At 44.5% G+C, this 9,948-nt stretch overlaps 1 pseudogene; it reads left to right on the top strand.

Annotated features, from left to right (window-relative positions):
• The first annotated feature begins 7,492 nt into the window (after nucleotides 1-7,492).
• Nucleotides 7,493-9,334, top strand: LOC147977138 (protein FAR1-RELATED SEQUENCE 5-like; annotated as a pseudogene).
• The last annotated feature ends 614 nt before the right edge of the window (nucleotides 9,335-9,948 follow it).

Raw genomic sequence — 9,948 nt, 5'->3', positions numbered from 1 at the left:
AAGGGTTACATCGATGCAAGCTTTAACACCTATCCGAATGACTCTGAGTAGCAAACCGTCTACGTATAGTGGAGCAACCATTTGGAATAGCTCCAAGTGGAGCGTGGAAGCAACATTTATAATATGACCTAGAGATTTGCGAAGTACATACGGATCTGAATGTTGCAGACCCGTTGACTAAAACCTCTCTCACAAGCAAAACATGATCAAACCCAGAACTCATTGAGTCTTAATCACATGATGATGTGAACTAGTTTAGTGACACTAGTAAACTCTTTGGATGTTGGTCACATGGCGACGTGACCTGTGAGTGTTAATCACATGGTGATGTGAACTAGATTATTGACTCTAGTGCAAGTGGGACACTGTTGGAAATATGCCCTAGAGGCAATAATAAATTGATTATTATTATATTTCCTTGTTCATGATAATCGTTTATTATCCATGCTAGAATTGTATTGATAGGAAACTCAGATACATGTGTGGATACATAGACAACACCATGTCCCTAGTAAGCCTCTAGTTGACTAGCTCGTTGATCAATAGATGGTTACGGTTTCCTGACCATGGACATTGGATGTCGTTGATAACGGGATCACATCATTGGGAGAATGATGTGATGGACACGACCCAATCCTAAGCCTAGCACAAGATCGTGTAGTTCGTTTGCTAAAGCTTTTCTAATGTCAAGTATCATTTCCTTAGACCATGAGATTGTGCAACTCCCGGATACCGCAGGAGTGCTTTAGGTGTGCCAAACGTCACAACGTAACTGGGTGGCTATAAAGGTACACTACAGGTGCCTCCGAAAGTGTCTGTTGGGTTGGCACGAATCAAGACTGGGATTTGTCACTCCGTGTGACGGAGAGGTATCTCTGGGCCCACTCGGTAGGACATCATCATAATGTGCATAATGTGATCAAGGAGTTGATCACGGGATGATGTGTTACGGAACGAGTAAAGAGACTTGCCGGTAACGAGATTGAACAAGGTATCGGGATACCGATGATCGAGTCTCGGGCAAGTATCGTACCGCTAGACAAAGGGAATTGTATACGGGATTGATCGAATCCTCGACATCGTGGTTCATCCGATGAGATCATCGTGGAACATGTGGGAACCAACATGCGTATCCAGATCCCGCTATTGGTTATTGACCGGAGAACGTCTCGGTCATGTCTGCATGCTTCCCGAACCCGTAGGGTCTACACACTTAAGGTTCGATGACGCTAGGGTTATAAAGGAAGTTTGTATGTGGTTACCGAATGTTGTTCGGAGTCCCGGATGAGATCCCGGACGTCACGAGGAGTTCCGGAATGGTCCGGAGGTAAAGATTTATATATGGGAAGTCTTGTTTTGGTCACCGGAAAAGTTTCACGCATTATCGGTATTGTACCGGGAGTGCCGAAAGGGGTCCGGGGGTCCACCAAGGGGGTCCACCTGCCCCGGGGGGCCACATGGGCTGTAGGGGTGTGCGCCTTGGCCTATATGGGCCAAGGGCACCAGCCCCAAGAGGCCCATGCGCCAAGAGATAAGGGAAAGGAAGAGTCCTAAAGGGGGAAGGCACCTCCTAGGTGCCTTGGGGAGGATGGACTCCTCCCTGGCCGCACCCTTCCTTGGAGGAAGGGCCAAGGCTGCCCCCCCCCTCTCCCTTGGCCCTATATATAGTGGGGGAAAGGGAGGGCAGCCGCACCTTTTGCCTTTGGTGCCTCCCTCTCCCTCTCCCTCTCCAACACCTCCTCCTCGTCTCCTGCGGTGCTTGGCGAAGCCCTGCTGGAGTACCACGCTCCTCCACCACCACCACGCCGTTGTGCTGCTGCTGGATGGAGTCTTCCTCAACCTCTCCCTCTCTCCTTGCTGGATCAAGGCATGGGAGACGTCACCGGGCTGTACGTGTGTTGAACGCGGAGGTGCCGTCCGTTCGGCACTAGGATCTCCGGTGATTTGGATCACGACGAGTACGACTCCATCAACCCCGTTCTCTTGAACGCTTCCGCTTAGCGATCTACAAGGGTATGTAGATGCACTCTCCTTCGCCTCGTTGCGGGTTTCTCCATAGATAGATCTTGGTGACACGTAGGAAATTTTTGAATTTCTGCTACGTTCCCCAACAAAAAATTACATGACCCCTCAAATAATAACATACCAAAAATTCAAAAGGTATTTTTATCAAACACATCTTTTTGAATATTTATATTTTCTTTTCTTATAAATAAGTGACATTTTCAAAATTCTAATAAGTAGGGTAATATAACTTTATTACAAAATAAAGTAGATCTTATTTCAAATTCCTTTTTTGCACACATTATTTTTATCTAGTATTACATTACTCTTCTAAATTTACATTTAATTCCTTCACACTTTGATGATGGAATATTTGCTCTCTAATTGCAACATAGGTTCAAATAATGGAACATTTGATCTTTTTGCTTATTCAAATTATGTGTTGATGGTATGTGTGAGGATGAACAATTATCAGTAACTTTACTAAACCCCATGTACTATAATTCATGACAGCCATTTTGGAACATTGCCACATTCAATATTTGGTATAATTGGCACATGGGCACAGCATGTTGCACTTGCCCACAGCATAGACAAGTGTTGCAGCATGTCTCAAGCAACACTGAAGCGCCATTTGTGATCATTGCACCATCGAAACAACAATTAAACATGAAGGAAGCATTCACCACCAATAAACTTAAGGCCACACATATATAGATAGCATTCTAGGTTACCACCATAGGTAGCAGGCAGTTCACAACAGATCCAGTTCAAACACACAATACATTACATTAATATAGCAAGTTTTCAAGCAGTTCAGACCCAGATGCAGCTTTCCAAAAGTAAAACATCATCAAATATACTGATGATGAGTACGGCTTCCAGCTTCCGATGATCAGCATGATGTACGACTAGAGGTCAGGGTTTCTCAGGACCTTCGGGAGGGCAGAATGCTGACCAATGATCTTGTAGTCATGACCGGAGATCGATGTAGCCCGGCAATGTTCCATCAGATGCTCCAATAACCCAAACCTGGGCTTGGGCTTGCTGCAATAGGGGCACCGGTACTTTTCATTCCTCCAGTTGTACTACTTAGCAGGTCCTTGGACCCTGATCTTCAACACCTCCTTCTCTTTAAAGGACTCGACGTTCCCCTCGACCACATCATCTCCAGATTCATACTGCACACATTAATGACTGACATTAATACAGTATGCATTCAAAAACTATAAACACATAATACTAAATCAATGCAGAAATAACATTTCAACTAGGCCTTACCTCGTACGGCTCATCTTCATCAGACTCATATGGGTAGAACCCAGTCTTGTCCCACTTCCTCTTGTTGCCCAGAAGATCCTCCTCCTCCTGCTATATTGTCAAACATGCACATCAATTACAATGAATTGAATTGCAGTTCACAGAATGTCATTACAAACAAAATTGTGAATGTGAACCACATTGGTATGTTGCAAGTGACCAAATGCTTTCCTTATAAATACAGAATCTAAGCAATCAATCAACAGATAAATGATGTCCTTCATAAATGCTAATGAAAATGCAAGCTGGATTCTTGACATTCCCTGGATTAACCCAACACTTTTCTTTTGAGGGAATTCCCCCCACACTACTTAATGGAAACATATAGTATATTTTGTTGCTAGGATCCTGCCTTGGAATGTTTACTTCACACTTTACATATAGTATATACTAATTACAGAAGCCAACTACAAATTTTAATATGCACAAATTACTGTTTTTGGGATAATGCAGCAAAGCTCCTACACATATTAACATAATGCAGTAGTTAATTAGGTACAACTTCAACTATAAATGCATACATCTCCAACAAACATCTAAAATTTCATTACTTACCTAAACAACAACAAATTATACTATAGATGAATCTTGTACCATCTAAATCAATTCATTGGCACATCTTAATTAATGCATTCCAAATCAAATATGTTTCCATCCAGTATCATTGAACCACAGATCAAATCAAATAATCATAAATGTCAGCAGCATTGAACTACAGATCTAATAATCATATGACATCTATCTGACCTTAAATAAGGTATTCATCTTCATACCAATTAAATTCTAACAAGCAAAAATTCAACTACTAATCTAATAAGCATCTGAAAAAACCCCAAGATGCTTTTACCTCTGAAGCAACGGCATTGCAGAGGATGTTCAATGCTGTCAATATCTCTGAAGCAACGACAAAATTCCACTACTAACCCAAAGTAAATAAGCATAGACTGCCCCTTCCCCTCGACCACGCTTCCCCTCTCCTTCAGAAGCCCCAATCCAGCACAAAAAAATCCAGCCCTTGAGAAGCTCTTTTTGTTTAACATGAAAACACCCAGTACATGAGCACATCCTTCACTATATTTACAACCAAACTAATTCACCATCTAATCACCTCACGTACACAATTTCCAAAAACCCAAGGCCATGCACAACTCATCTAATAGCCTCTGCCTGACAGGCATCAATCAAGCATCAAATAACTGCAACTATGACAACATGCATCAATCAAGCATCTAAGAATTGCAACTATGACAGCCATAATCCCTAGAACTCAGTATCCATTTAATTAATCATCAAGCCAAAGAACTAAAGCAGGCACCAACCCAAACCAATACAGAAGTATATATTTGACTCCAAACACCTAAAGAATTGCAAAAATTCCACTACTAATCTAATAAGCATCTGAAAAAAACCCATCCCTCAATCTGGCTACTTCTAACCTAATCTAATAATCATATGTGGTCCACCATTCTTGCACGAATCAAATACAGAAAAACCCTAATGCAGAGAAAACCCTACCTCCAACAAATCTAACCAAACAAAGTTCTGGCCACAAACCCTACAATCTAAAAACTACCAACTAAAAGTTAGCCGCAGATACCTTCTTCTCCGCTTCCTCCTCGCCGGAGCCAGCCTCCACCTCGTGCGCCTCGCCAGAGCCCGCCCCCACCTTCTGCGCCTCGCCAGAGCCCGCCTCCACCTTCTGCGCCTCACCGGAGTTCGCCAGAGCGGGCGCATCTGGCTGGACCGCGCCGTTGAGGCCCGCCCCCGCCTTCTCCAGATCTCCAGCGGAGGGAGCACCGCGCTGGACGCCGGCACGCCCCCTCACAAAGGTGCCCGCAGCGACCTGCCACGCCTGCTCCACCAGATCTGCGCCCCAATCGAGGCGCTCGCCTCCTGCGTCTGCCATGGCGATGGAGAGGATGCGGTGAGGGAGACGAGGAGGTTGGAGAGGAGAGGGAGTGGAGAGTGGAGAGAGGGAGACGATGCGGCGGGGGGAAATGGTGGGCAATGCGGCCGGAGGTGGTTGCCGTCCACATTTATATGATGCGACAGTTTTGGCAACTACCCGTGACACGTGCTGCCCCACGCGCGGGCAGCTTCACGCGTGCACGAAAGGCCCCCGTATACAAACAAATACGTATACGGACGGGCATACGTATACGGCCGGGCATACGATCTAACCGGGCCCGTACGGGCCTCCCAGGGCTCCTCAACGGCTATACGCGGGGGCAACAAAGACGATCGTGCCCCTCGTTATGAACCGTTTTTGGTTCATCCTGGCCGTCGATGTGTTTTTCCACCCCGCGTTCAGCCCAGGGGGGAGCACCGGAGCAAAAACGTGCAGAAGGCCACAAACTTGACAAGATTTTGATGCTTGAGCTTCCGAAGGTGCTGTAACTCATTCTCAAATTGCCTGTCACCAAGACCTGGCTTAACAAGAAGGACCTTCACAGCAATCTCTTCCCCGTTTTCATAAATACCCTGCTCAAATTAAAGTCTCCCATTAATGTTTGCCAACAAAGAATACTCCCACAATTCCTGTAGAGAGTGTACTAGGTTTCGTCACATTAAAAGGTGCCTCTACAAATTAATCGAGACAATTTGTGAAGTGCTTCTAGAAAAGTACTATCTATTATTTCCTATAACACATGGTCATATTTGTCTTGTAGGGAAAAGAATAAAGAAAGAAAATAATAGTGCGATGATAATTTTGATGACGTATCTATTAATACCATTTGCCTCTGAAGATAACTAAGAAGCTACTGTAAAGTTAATCTCTAATATCTTACATATATTTAGTAAGAGCTGTTTTACGGTGATTGGGTTAGTACTCGGAGTACTTAGCAATACTTACATGTCTGATCACGTCTGATTTTTATTAGCCGTCAGATCTTGCGGGGAATTTTAATTAATTAAATTTAATATGTTAATTCTGATAAGGGCATAATGGTCCAGGGGGAAATATCTTTTCTAGAACCGATCACCTGAGGACCAGATCCATGTCTACTCGATCCAGTTCAGAATCCTCCTCTGATCTATTCGTCGCCGCTCGCCGCTCCTGACCTTCTCTGTCCTCGACCTGCCCGGCGAGAGGAATAAATTCATCGTCCTCGTCCTCCACCCAACCAACCCCAGCCCCCCACGCCATCACCGAAGAAGAAGAAGGCCGGATCTGCGCCGGCTGAATCGGCGGCGACCGTGGCGGGCGATCCCATCTCTTCGCGCGTACCATCCTTAAGGTATGAATTCGGCTTGGCGTTCTGCTCGTTCTCTTGGCCGTTGCGCCCCTCCACCGTGCATGCAGTACAACCTCAACCCCACAAGATCCGGGTACGGACTAGAACAACGAATGGAAAGCTTCATCGTGGCATAGTTTCTCTTGAGCTAATCGCATCATGTTTGTTTAAGTAAGATGTTGAGGGCATTGCTTACTTCCTTTGGTACCGCAGAAAAAAGTTGACTTACTTGACGTTTGAGATGAGATATACTAAAGGAAGATGAGATACTGGTTCCATAGTTCACTTAATTTAGTTTATTAAAGTCATCATCACTTTAGGTTTGCATAGTGCATGAAATATAGTTTAAAGGAAGATGAGATACTACTTGTTGGACGTTGATGATTGGTTTCCCTCACATGTCAAACGAGCAAAGTCTTTTCCATGCACTTGTCTTTGCCTATGAGCTATTTTACACCTGCAACATTGATAAACAGAAAGATGTTGATGATTGGTTTCCCTCACATGTCATATGCAGGAAGACATGGCGTATGCAAGTGATGAGAGTATGTTCGAGTATCTAAATGTTGTCAGCAAGATGTTTGATAGTGAGGCTGAAGGCTATGAATTCTACAACAAATATGCTCTTGAAAAAGGTTTTAGTGTGAGGAAAAGCTACGTTGAGTGGGATGGATCCAACAAATACATAATTATAAGGAAAATTGTGTATAGTCGTCAAGGGTTTCGCGAAGAGAAGCACATGAAAAGAAAGATGGAAGATAGAAAGAGGAGGCCATGAAGTTTAACTCGTCTTGGGTGTAATGCTAAATTGGTCATTACGAGACAGGAGGAAACCAGTCAGTGGTTTATCAAGGATTTCATCGATGAGAACAGCCATCCTCTAGCCCCACGGGATCTTTCTTGTCTGCTGCGTTCGCACAGACGAATTAGCGATGAGCAGAAAGCGGACATTGCGGACATGGAAAAATGTGGGATCCGCAAATACCGTATTATGGATATTTTGTGCTTTCAATATGGTGGATTTGATAAGGTTGGATGCATAAAGAGGGACATTTATAATTTCTGCCATGCTAATAAGCAGGAGACAATCAGTGCCGGTGATGCTAATACGGTGATCATGCACATGATGGCGAGGCGAGAGCGAGATGTGGATTTTTTCTTCAAGTACTTGGTAGACAAGCATGGCCATCTGAAGGGACTGTCCTGGGCTGATAGTCAATCGCGACTTGACTACGAGGCTTTCGGAGACATCATTGTTTTCGATAGCACATACAGAACCAACAAATACAATCTGCCATTCGTGTCGTTTGTCGGGTTGAATCACCACCGCACCACTGTATCTTTGGCTGTGGTATAATTTCTCATGAAACAAGCCAGGCATACGAGTGGATGTTGCGGACCTTTTCTGATTCCATGGCACAGAAGCATCCGATATCTGTGATCACAGATGGGGACCTTGCAATGCAGAGAGCAATAATGGTGGTCTGGCCAGACTCAAACCATAGACTATGTATATGGCACATTCAGCAGAACATTGTACGCCATCTGCATGATGATGACGTAAAGGAGGAATTTAGATCTTTCATTTATGATACTTCTTCCATTGAAGAGCATGAGATAAAATGGATACAATTCTTACAACGGAATAAAGTAACCAGTGAGGAGTCTTGGCTGCATCAGATGTATCAGATGAGAAAGTTGTGGTGTGCTCCATATCTTGAGGGGCGTTGTTTCCTAGGATTGAGCAGCAATCAGAGGAGTGAGAGCTTAAACTCTGTGCTACATACGCATCTTGAGGGTAAGATGTCGTTGTTTGAAATGCTAGAGCACTATGAGCGTTGCCTTGCGTCGCGACGGATTAACGAAGCTCTCCATAACATCGAAGCCTTGCAGTCCGTTCCATTTACAGAGGAAAATGCTTCGCCGCTTGAGAAACACGCCGCAATAGTTTTCACACCTAGTGTCTTTAAGATGGTCTTATGGAGCATAGATGCTGTTAGCAAATGTCAGATCAGAGAGATACTAGATGGATCAGAAGATTCCACTTATGTTGTGTCCAAGCAGGAAAGAATGGATAAAAAGTTTGGAGTGCACATTGAAGAGCAAGGAGGTCTTTTGCACAGGGTGAGTTGTTCTTACCGTAAGCTGGAATGCGCAGGCACACCATGTTCCCACATTTTTTACATATTGGGGATTTTAAAACAAACAATTCTGCCCGGTTGTTGCGTTCCCACTAGGTGGACTATGAATGCAAAATGTGCATACGCACCTACCAGAAAAAACCAGATGTATGACTATTCGGTAAGCCTGCAGAGGTACCGCGAGTTGCGGAATTGTAGTCACGCCGCAAGTTTCAAGGCATGCCACTCTGATGAGGACTATCACCGTCTAAAGATTCTTTTGCAAGCACAACATCATGGCAAGCAATCAAGTTTTGAACAAGCTGACAGCAAGGAGTCAACTAATGCTCAGCATAACAGCATTAGGTTTGGCCCGTTGATGCCGCACTCGGAGAAAGTTGATAAGGTTCTGGATCCGTGCATGTGCCAGGACAAGGTGCACCGAAGAAAAGGCTGCAGGCAAAGACAAAGAAGTCAAGATCACAGAATATCTGTGGCTATTGCAAGAAACCAGGTCACAATCAACATAAATGCGCTAAATTGCTAGAGGTACGAAATATGTTCATATTTATTTTTTGCATGTGTTTTACTCATAATTGATGTCCATGTGATTTATTGTATTCTTCTGTGTAGGATCTCGAGGCTGAACTGTGATATCTACATACAGCATGAACCGACGATGAGCCAGAGAAAGTCGTGTGCCATTCAGCTTTGTGTGACGTGGTCTTTACATTCTATTTCAACGTGACAGTAATTTAGTGAACTGCGGTTGTACTACCATGTTACTGTATTAGTTCGACATCTTTCGTTTCCATTTTCTGTGTGTATCATTTGATGTCCAACTTTAAGAATGTGATGTATTTCGAACAGGAATAAGGGCTAGCATGGAGCACTTGTTATTGTCGAGTAGAATAATTTTTGTGATGTATTTCTGCATGCACACACGGCCGCCAGACGGATCTCCCGCGCGATCCCACGGTCTGCATGGCTGGCTCGGTGCATGTCCATCGTTTAGGCGAGACTACCGACGCCATGCATGCATGGCATGCCGTTTTCCTACGTCGACCCAAACACCAGCCCATCCGAGGTTGCAGCTCCGGACGGCCCACGTCACGTACGATCTCGCGCGTTGTTCTCGTCTAACTAAAAATAGTCCCACCTCGCCCCTCGACCAGCTCCTTTACCTGCTTAAATACCTTCATCAAGGTGATTTTAGCAAGCGTTGGTCCTCATTGTAGGATGAATATGATTCTTCACCCTTACTATGG

The sequence above is a fragment of the Triticum urartu genome, chromosome 4A (genome assembly GCF_056163025.1).
Source record: "Triticum urartu cultivar PI428250 chromosome 4A, HENAU_Tu73, whole genome shotgun sequence".
In the NCBI taxonomy this organism is placed as follows: domain Eukaryota; kingdom Viridiplantae; phylum Streptophyta; class Magnoliopsida; order Poales; family Poaceae; genus Triticum; species Triticum urartu.
The sequence above is the reverse complement of the archived record's forward strand: the minus strand, read 5'-3'. Positions and strand labels throughout refer to the sequence as shown.